We start from the raw sequence: 11,057 nt of genomic DNA on the forward strand, positions 1-11,057 counted from the left end.
AATACCATTAAATATTAATATATTTTGTTTTATCATTTCATTATTTCATTACAAGTTCCAATTATAATTTATAACATTTCAATTTTTAGTCCTAGCAGAAGTGTAAATGTCTGAAATACAATTCTACCTAAATTATGCATTCATCATTTTATTCATTCATTATGTCATTCATATTGATCACAATTTATAACAATTATTTTCATGTGTAATTGTACTTAAAGCATTTTTCCTTATCCTTTGTCTAATAATGAGAACTAAAGTCTCATTCATATATTTATTTATTCATTGCACTATGTATACAAATTATCATTTATATTTCAAGTAATCCATGAACATTTCATGGATTTCAAATTTAACTAAATTTTCCTTAAATTCTAGAGTCACTCAACTTCAAGAATTTAAATTTATTAATCACATTATCTATATTAACCATCCTAATAGTTTTTCTAATTTAGTATACCATTTTCTATATCATTGGGGTTACTATTTACATTACTATTTATTCAAAATGTTGACTTTTTTTTTTTATATATAATAGGTATATTAATTCTAATTGCACTAAGACTCCACATTTTGGGTCCTAAATTTGTTGGCATTAATTGCCAATTACAATTTAAAGCCTCCTAAAAGTATTTCCAAATTTTTAGTTTTTATGTCCTATGTTTATTATTCCATTTGTCTATGCTAAGGTGAGAATTTGGCTAAACTTTCTTCATGAAAGTTGTTCCTTTATGTATCTAGTCTAATTTTTATTTTTTAATCACTCTATTTAGAGTTTTGTAGCTCAAGTTATGATCAAATAACCATAACTGGTTCATTTCCTAATTTTGTCTCTTTAATTGGGCAGATTTTGGCATTAGCTTTTACAAATTTAATTGAACATGTTGCAGTTACTTTTAGGATTAGTGTTCTCCATATAATTTGTTGCCTTATGTCTTATGGTCACTCAATAATTTTAATTACAATTTTCCAAGTTTTGTAAAATTAGTTATAACAATTTAAGTGGCCTAGACTCCAGTACCCTGTGTCTTCAGGGTCCAGGTTCAGGTCAATAGCTTTGATATCCATTTTAGGGTTCTTATGTTCATAAATTGAGGACAATGTCAAAAACAAAGTTGGAACCCTATTTCTTTGGGTTCCAGATCAGTATGGCTTAACCTAATTAGAGTTTCCTAGTGGGAGATATGCTATAAACACTATCCTAGGGTCAATTGTGATTTGGTCAAACTCCAAGTTTTGATGTGTTAAGTTTTTCTAACCATTTGACCTAGTTCCTTTGGGTTTTGGATTTTGGTCAAAAGACCAATATTGTAGACCTATGTCTTATAAAACTTTTTCCATTAGTTTCATTGTATTTGAATTTTTATAGACCAAGTTATGGCCATTTTACCAAAACAAGTCTGGTAGGCTTATGTCTAGGAAATTCTGGACAGAATGGTTCTGGTCAATTTGATTACCTAAATTGGGCCAACAATTTCATTTGATTAGAGGCATTTCTGGGCTTAGTGTTCTCCATGAAAGTTGTAGTCCTATGTCTAAGATTTCCAATGGTATAAAGTTCAGGTCATTTGGACCTATCTAGAGGGAGTTATGGCCAAATAAACTATACTATTTATTTGGTCATTGTTCTAGGTTTAGTGTTTGGATATCCGGATTGGGACAGTAAATTGGTCAACTTATGGACAGAATTTGGGTAGGCTTTCTTCATGAAAAAAGGGGTATTTTGAGTCTAGTTTCACTTTCAATTGGCCTTATACCAATTAGAGTTAAATAACTTCAGTTATGACTCTAATAGTACTCTGGACTCATAGGTCTGAATTTCCTGCAAATAACATGCACTCCCAATATTCAATCCTCCTTACTCCCAAGCTACAATTTGTCATTCATAGCACTTCAATTAAGCAAAAAATAGTCTCAACCACACTAATTCCAAGCAATAACATAAAATCACAAAGTTAGGTCAAAACCCTAACTTATGATTTCAATCTCAATCATACATCCATGTAATTTAATTTCTAATGCCTTAAACTTCATTAATCAACTTCACTAACTAAAACAAAATCATCAAAACCATCAAATTCATTTACTTCCCAGGGCTGTCAAAAAATGAGCCTTCAATATATTCCAAGTTTTCTTTTCTTTTCATATAATTTTAACTTAATTAAGCATGCTTTTCATGCTTAGGAAAGAAAAAGAGTATAGTTAATGCACTAACCTCTTTGGAGCTTCACTTAACCTTGTTTAAACCTCCCTAATCTCTTCTTCTTTGGCTGCCAATAACTTTTTCTAGGTGAAAAATCAAATTTTTGTGAAGAGACTTAGCAATTTTGGTGAACAAATGGAGAGGAATTCAAGCTTTTAAGCTTGAAAATGGTGGAGGTGCAATCGCCATGGAGTTCGGCTGGTTTGAGGGAGAAGGAGCAGAATTATTTTGTCAATTTTTGGTCTCATTTATCTTTTTATTAGTTCATTAATTGGTTGTCTAATGGTGATTGGTGGATAGCATTTTAATGACATCATTATGATGTCAAAATTTAAGTTTTCTTTCATTTTCTTTTTCTTTTCTTTTCTACTCATTTTTAATTTAATTTTCATCAATTTTTATTCATATTTCATGTCATATAATTTATTTACTTAATTGGACAAGTTGGTCAAAAATCGTCTCTGAAGGCGAAATGACCAAAATGCCCTTTTTTTTGCTTAACGAACTTAAATTGTCTGTACTGATTGATAAAATTTTCAAAGCATTTTCTTGGCATTCTAATGCCATCGAAACCTCAATGATTCTTCTCTGGAGTCCCAAAAATTATTTCACAGGGTTTCCTTATGGGTATAGGGTCGACAACTGTCTTTAGAGTCACTTCCTGTTGGGTCATCCATCGCCGGGGCACCGGGCTCATTTAACTTTATTGTATTTCATTTCTAAAATTTTTCTTACCATTATTTCAATTATTTATGACTCCTCACTCTAGTCTAAATATAGTTCAAGACATTGTAGCTGTCCAGTCAAACATTGGTCACTAGAACAGTAGAACGTACAGACTATCTAAAGTAAGGGCGTTATAACTCTTCCCCTTTAACAAAAATTTCATCCTCAAAATTTACCTGACATCAACAGTCGAGGAACTGCTACCTCCTTGCTTCTCACTTTCTCGTGTTGCCTCTTCATTATCTGGACCTGACTCCTCTCGAGCCTCTATAGCATATAGCCTCCTCTGAGAGCAATTCTTCAGAAAATGGTCCATGGCCCCACATTTATAACAGGCTCTAGTTAATCTCCTACATTCACCTTTATGCCACTTGTTACAATGGTCACATTTTCTTGCTAGTCTTGGTGCATTCACTACTGGTGTCTCTGGTTGACCTCTTCTGGGTATAGGCCTGGGCCTCTGTCTCCTACTCTGATTTAATATCTGACTTAACTGTTCTCTAGGTCTCTTGTTACTAGACTGTCCGAATTCCCTCTTTTGCTGATCACCACTCCTCTTCTATTCCTCTTCATGAACACAGCTAATATATTTCTTTCTGAACTTTATCAGAAAGAATTCCTAAGTCATGTCGACTGGTGGCACTACCTTGGTTATGACATCCCACCACCGATATACAGCTTCTTGTAGCAATGAAACTGCACACACCAAACTCTGTTCTGTGCAATGGAGCTACTGTAGGACTCTTTTAGTCCTTTCTATCCAATACTCAGCCGCTGAAGAATCGTCTTCCTTTCTATCATTAAAATCTACAGCTCCATACTTCCTAATGTTTCCTAAAGGTGATTTTTGTTGAGGTGGTGATGGAATAACCCCAGTCATCTGTGGAAAGAATTCAGTCATCTACTCAAACAAGGCTTGTTGGGGTTGTACAGGCACCTCTTGCCCTGGTGGAGCAGGATCTCCGTGATTTCCAACATTACTCCCAATCGGGATACGACTTACTACTTCTTCCTATACTGCCCTCTGTAATTCTGAGTCTATACCTTAACTTAAAATAATCAAAGAAAATAGATCTGCATTAGTGTCACCTCGACTCTTATGAATGCAATGCATGTTATGCACACGATCTTATTCTATCTATCGATGCCTAGGAACACCTAAATCATGCTCTGATATCACTAAATGTAACACCCCTTACCCGTCTATAGTGTAAGCGAGCGAGGCATGTCACACTCGGTGCCGGAGTACCCTATCTTATCTTACTTTATTCTTGAATATTTTTCTTTCTCGCCCTTTTAATTATTCATTCAATTTATTAATGAGGAAGAAACTAGCGGAGTTTCCCCTATTGTATTGCTGTTTGGCGTGTTTCAGTATTTACCTGCTTGAAAATTTTCAATAACATTCTACAATAAAAATTTCATCAATTATTCTCATAATCATCTCATATTTCAAATATCATCCACATATTTCAACTTCATATTCATTTCCAAGCATTTCCATTCATGCACAATTTATATATAGAAATTCTCAAGTTTCATTAATTTACATGATTTACAGACTGATTACATAAATTCATAATTTACATAATCTACAAATTAATTATAATTCCATAATCTATATTTTAACATATAATTCATAATTTATATTACAAATAATAACTAATTATAATGTACAAAATACATAATATGACCTATATGGGCCCTATCTACATGCATTGCTGAGGAGGTGACAACCTTGAACACTTTGTAGATTCGAACTCCAAAATCCCAGTCTAATGTCCACTGGGCTTTGTCTTCAGTACCTATGCGAGGCAAACAAATCCATCACGCTAAGCATTTCTGCTTAGTGGTGCAATAATATAACAAGAAAATAATATATAAAAATAAAGAAAGAATGGATCATAATTTGGATACTCTAGAATTTAATCTAATTTAATATAATACTTCTAGTATCAACTATTTTTTATTCTAATTTATTCCTCTTCATAAGCACTTAATTCCTAAATTCACAGTAATAATATACAATCCCCAAAAATTCTAAGAATATTATTCTTAGCTTTATATTATTATGAAAAAGTGCATTTGTAATGTTTATTTAAGTTATATTTCTATTGCTAATCTTTTTATCATTTCATTCAGTACTTTCTACTAAAAAACTATTCTTATTTATTTTAGGTCGTCTTACTCATTTATTTAATTTCTAATATTTTTAATTGTTAATATTCTTAACTTATTTTAATAAATTTTACTGCCCAAGTAACCTAGGACAGGCTAACTAAACTGGATAACGAGTTGTGGGCACTAGACACCGTGGTGTCTCAGGCCGTCATACCATGGGATATGAAATACGGAACGTCAACCACGTATACAGTCAGTATGGCTAAAAGCCATGATAACAGATCAGTATGGCTAAAAGCCATGATAACAGATGATCGGGCATACAAGCCATGAGTATGGGCATAAAGTCATAAATACAGGTATAAAGCCTTACGTAGTACTGCTAAAACAATACCTTATTGGCATGCTAATCTATCAAATCTGACACACGTGTCTAGGCAATACATGAGCACATAAATACCATTAAATATTAATATATTTTTTTTATTATTTCATATTTCATTACAAGTTTCAATTATAATTTATAACATTTTAATTTTTATTCCTAGCAGAAGTGTAAATGTCTAAAATACAATTCTACCTAAATTATGCATTCATCATTTTATTTATTCATTATGACATTCATATTGATCACAATTTATTAACAATTATTTTCATGTGTAATTGTAATCAAAACATTTTTCCTTATCCTTTCTCCAAGAATGAGAACTAAAGTCTCATTCATATATTCATTTATTCATTACACTATGTATATAAATTACCATTCATATTCCAAGTAATCCATGAACATTTCATAGATTTCAAATTTAACTAAATTTTCCTTAAATTCTAAAGTCACTCAACTTTAAGAATTTAAATTCATTAATTACATTATCTATATTAACCATCCTAATAGTTTTTCTAATTTAGTATACTATTTCTTATATCATTGGGGTTACTATTCATATTACTATTTATTCAAAATGTTGACTTTTTCATATATAATAGGTATATTAATTCTAATTGCACTAAGACCCCACATTTTGGGTTCTAAATTTGTTGGCATTGATTGCCAATTGCAATTCAAAGCCTCCTAAAAGTATTTCTAAATTCTCAGTTTTTATATCCTATGTTTATTGTTCCATTTGTCTATGCTAAAGTGAAAATTTGGCTAAACTTTCTTCATGAAAGTTGTTCCTTTATGTATCTAGTTTAATTTATTTTTTTGAATCACTCCATTTGGAGTTTTGTAACTCAAGTTATGGTCAAATAACTATAACTGGTTCATTTCCTAATTCTGTCTCTTTAATTGGGCAGATTTTGGCATTACCCTTTACCTATTTAATTGGACATGTTTCAATTACTTTTAGGCTTAGTGTTCTTCATATAATTTGTTGACATATGTCTTATGGTCACTCAGAAATTTTAATTACAATTTTCCAAGTTTTGTAAAATTAGTTATAATAATTTAATTGGCCTAGACACCAATACCCTATGTCTTCAGGGTCCAGGTTCAGGTTAATAGCTTTGATCTCCATTTTAGGGTTCTTATGTTCATAATTTGAGGACAATGTCTAAAACAAAGTTGAAGCCTTGTTTCTTAGGGTTCTAAATCAATATGGCTCAACCTAATTAGAGTTTTCTAGTGGAAGATATACTATAAATACTATTCTGGGGTCAATTGTGATTTGGTCAAACTCCAAGTTTTGATGTGTTAAATTCTTCTAACCATTTGACCTAGTTCCTTTGGGTTTTGGGTTTTGGTCAAATGACCAATATTGTAGACCTATGTCTTATGAAACGTTTGCCATTAGTTTCATTGCATTTAAATTTTTATAGACCAAGTTATAGCCATTTTTCTAAAACTGGTCGGGTAGGCTTATGTCCAGGAAATTATGGGCATAATGGTTATGATCAATTTGATTACGTAAATTGGGCCAACAATTTCATTTGATTAGAGGCATTTCTGGGCTTAGTGTTCTCCATGAAAGTTGTAGTCCTATGTCTAAGATTTCCAATGGTATAAAATTCAGGTCATTTGGACCTGTCTAGAGGGAGTTATGGCCAAATGAACAGGTTGGTTATTTTTCTGGGTTCAGTGTTTGGATATCTGGATTAGGACAGTAAATTGGTCAACTTATGGACAGAATTTGGGCAGGGTTTCTCCATAAAAATTGGGGTATTTTGAGTCTAGTTTCATCTTCAATTGGCCTCATACCAATTAGAGACACATAACTTCAGTTATGACTCTAACAGTACTTTGGACTCATAGGTCTGAATTTCCTGCAAAGAACATGCACTCCTAATATTCAATCCTCCTTACTCCCAAGCTAAAATTTGTCATTCATAGCACTTCAATTAAGCAAAAAATAGTCTCAACCACACCAATTCCAAGTAATAACACAAAAGTCCTAAGTTAGGTCAAAACCCTAACTTATAATTTCAATCTCAGTCATACATCCATACAATTTAATTTCTAATGCCTTAAACTTCATTAATCAACTTCACTAACTAAAACAAAATCATCAAAACCATCAAATTCATTTACTTCCTAGGGCTGCCGAAAATTGAGCCTTCAATATATTCCAAGTTTTCTTTTCTTTTCATGCAATTTTAAATTAATTAAGCATGATTTTCATGCTTAAGAAAGAAAAAGAGTATAGTTAGTGCACTAACCTCTTTGGAGCTTCACTTAACCTTGTTTAAACCTCCCTAATCTCTTCTTCTTTGGCTAACAATAGCTTTTTCAAGGTGAAAAATCAAATTTTTATGAAGGGACTTAGCAATTTAAGCAAAAAATAGTCTCAACCACACCAATTCCAAGTAATAACACAAAAGTCCTAAGTTAGGTCAAAACCCTAACTTATAATTTCAATCTCAGTCATACATCCATGCAATTTAATTTCTAATGCCTTAAACTTCATTAATCAACTTCACTAACTAAAACAAAATCATCAAAACCATCAAATTCATTTACTTCCTAGGGCTGCCGAAAATTGAGCCTTCAATATATTCCAAGTTTTCTTTTCTTTTCATGCAATTTTAACTTAATTAAGCATGATTTTCATGCTTAAGAAAGAAAAAGAGTATAGTTAGTGCACTAACCTCTTTGGAGCTTCACTTAACCTTGTTTAAACCTCCCTAATCTCTTCTTCTTTGGCTAACAATAGCTTTTTCAAGGTGAAAAATCAAATTTTTATGAAGAGACTTAGCAATTTTGGTGAACAAATGGAGAGGAATTCAAGCTTTTAAGCTTGAAAATGGTGGAGGTGCAATGGCCATGGAGTTCGGCTGGTTTGAGGGAGAAGGAGCAGAATTATTTTGTCAATTTTTGGTCTCATTTATCTCTTATTATTATTTCATTAATTGGTTGTCTAATGGTGATTGGTGGATAGCATTTTAATGACATCATTATGATGTCAAAATTTAAGTTTTCTTTCATTTTTCTTTTCTTTTCTTTTCTACTCATTTATAATTTGATTTTCATCAATTTTTATTCATATTTCATGTCATATAATTTATTTACTTAATTGGACAAGTTAGTCAAAAATCGTCTCTGAAGGCGAAATAACTAAAATGCCCTTCGTTTAATTTAACGGACTAAAATTGTCTATACCGATTGATAAAATTTTCTAAGCATTTTCTTGGCATTGTAATGCCATCGAAACCTCAATGACTGTTCTCTGGAGTCCCAAAAATTATTTCACAGGGTTTCCCTATGGGTATAGGGTCGATAACTGTCTTTACAGTCACTTCTCGCCAGGTCACCCATCGCCGGGGCACCGGCTCATTTAATTTTCTTATATTTCATTTCTAAAATTTTTCCTAAATTTTTCTTACCATTATTTCAATTATTTATGACTCCTCACTCTAGTCTAAATATAGTTCAAGACATTCTAGCTGTCTAATCAGGCATTGGTCACCAGAACAGTAAAACGTACGGACTATCTAAAGTGAGGGCATTATAGTTAGAGATAAACCAGTGGGTTAAGAGGAATTTTGTAGTTGATTAAAGTGTTTAATAGATTTTGGGTAATTAAACATCACATAAGAATGTAGTTTAGTTTCCTTTAAAATACTCTTTAGTTTGCTTGAAAGAGAAATTAAAGAAAGTTAGAATCAGTTTCCTTTAAACTTATATTTCCCTTAAAATTGGTTTTACCTATCTAAATCCCAATAAACCCCAACTCTAGAATCACCTTTGCCATCAATTAATTCTAGTTTTATATACCCATTGTTAATTTAGTAACTTTGTATATAGCTTAGAGATTTAATTGCTTGTCTCATTGCTTAATAATTTATATTTCAATTAAATTACTATATTTACTTCTTTTAATTTTGATACACCTTATTGTTGGCTCAAATAATCTTGACTTTTATAATTTGGTACTCAAACATCAAATCCCTATGGGAATGATATCTTTTCTTTACTTCTTGAATAATCTGTATTATTGCAGAAAGTACCAATTAAGTTTTTAGCGCCATTGCTAGAGATTTAATTTTTATTTGATATTAGACGATTGACTATTTGGTTAATTTGGGCATTTTATTTTTTATTTTTCTTTATAATTTTACTTTGAGATTTTGTTTGTTTTGTTTTTTAGGTACTTATCCTTTATATGAGAAGATCAAGAAGTGAGGCGATTGATTTAATTTTTTATTCTAAAATTCAAAAGACAACTAAGGCTTTGAGAGTGGAGGCTAAAAGAAGAAAAGTTGAGATCAAAATTTACAAAGAACAAAAGCAACATCAAAAACAATAAGAGGAAGCTATGGCTAACAACAACAGATCAATTAAGGATCATGCTTTTTCCACTATTGGTGATTTTCAACCAAGCATTACAAGACCATGAGTGGAAGTAAACAATTTTGAGTTGAAGCCTTCTCTTTGTCAAATGGTTCAACAAGCATAATTTGGACGAAATTCTACTGATAGTCCACATGTGCACCTTGCACATTTTCTTGAAATTAGTGATATGCTAAAGATTAATGGAGTGTTAGATGATGCCATTTTGTTGAGGCTATTTCCATTTTCTTTGAAAGATCGTGCTAGAAAGTGATTGCATTCATTACCTCCTAGTTCTATCACCACCTGGGATGAGCTATCACAAGTCTTTTTGGCTCAATACTTTCCTCCAAGTAAGATCACAAAATTGAGGAATGAATTGATTTTTTTTAGATCAAAGGTTAATGAGAATCTTTATGAAGCATGGAAGAGATATAAGGATCTTTAAAGGAGATGTCCACATAATGGAATTCCTAAATGGATACTAGTTCAACATTTTTATAGTGGTGTTTCTCTAGCTATCAGAAGTATAATTGATGCATCATCTGGAGGTTATCGTATGGAGAAATCTAAAGATGAATTCTTTTCAACACTAGACAAGATTGCTATAACAATTATCAAAGGAGTTGTGAAAGGAATGAAATAAGTAAGCCATCCGTTGATATATTTGAGTTAGATGCAATGAGCATGTTTAATGCCAAATTTGATGCTTTGACAAGAAAGATGGATAAATTAAGCATGAAAGTTGATGCTTCAGTTGGAGGATCTAGTCATACAGAAGATGTTAGTACAGGAAATGTGAATTGTGTTAGTGATTTTCCTTCTTATGAGCAACAGTTTGGAAGTGAGCAAGTTGATTTATTGGGAATTACAATTAGAGGCTAGTTGGCAATCTATTTTTTGCTACATATAATCCTACATGAAGGTGTTAGTAGTATACCTTAGAGCATATCATTTAGTATGTATCTTATACATATTTTTATTAATAAAAGGCATTTCACTTTTTCGTTTACATAATATATTTATGTGTAATAAAAAAGGCCCATTGATATTTTGTTAGAAATATTATTCTTAAGTTGTTAAGAATATGAGTGACAATATTTCTAGCACAAAGTATCATAAAGAGGTTCACAATCGAGGATACTTCATAATAAGGACATGACTTATCCAGAAAGATTGTATTCATGTTTATTCCCAAGTTGTTTATATGAGATATAAATAAGATGGAATGGTGAGTCTCAT

The 11,057-nt window shown here is 31.7% G+C and overlaps 1 non-coding gene across 1 annotated transcript; it reads right to left on the reverse strand.

Moving 5' to 3' along the window:
* Positions 1-10,179: 10,179 nt before the first annotated feature.
* On the reverse strand, positions 10,180-10,286 carry LOC131178215 (small nucleolar RNA R71). The gene has a single exon (XR_009147348.1). It is a non-coding gene; the product is annotated as a small nucleolar RNA R71 (small nucleolar RNA).
* Between the last annotated feature and the right edge of the window lie 771 nt (positions 10,287-11,057).

The sequence above is a fragment of the Hevea brasiliensis genome, chromosome 2, assembly GCF_030052815.1.
Source record: "Hevea brasiliensis isolate MT/VB/25A 57/8 chromosome 2, ASM3005281v1, whole genome shotgun sequence".
Lineage (NCBI taxonomy): Eukaryota > Viridiplantae > Streptophyta > Magnoliopsida > Malpighiales > Euphorbiaceae > Hevea > Hevea brasiliensis.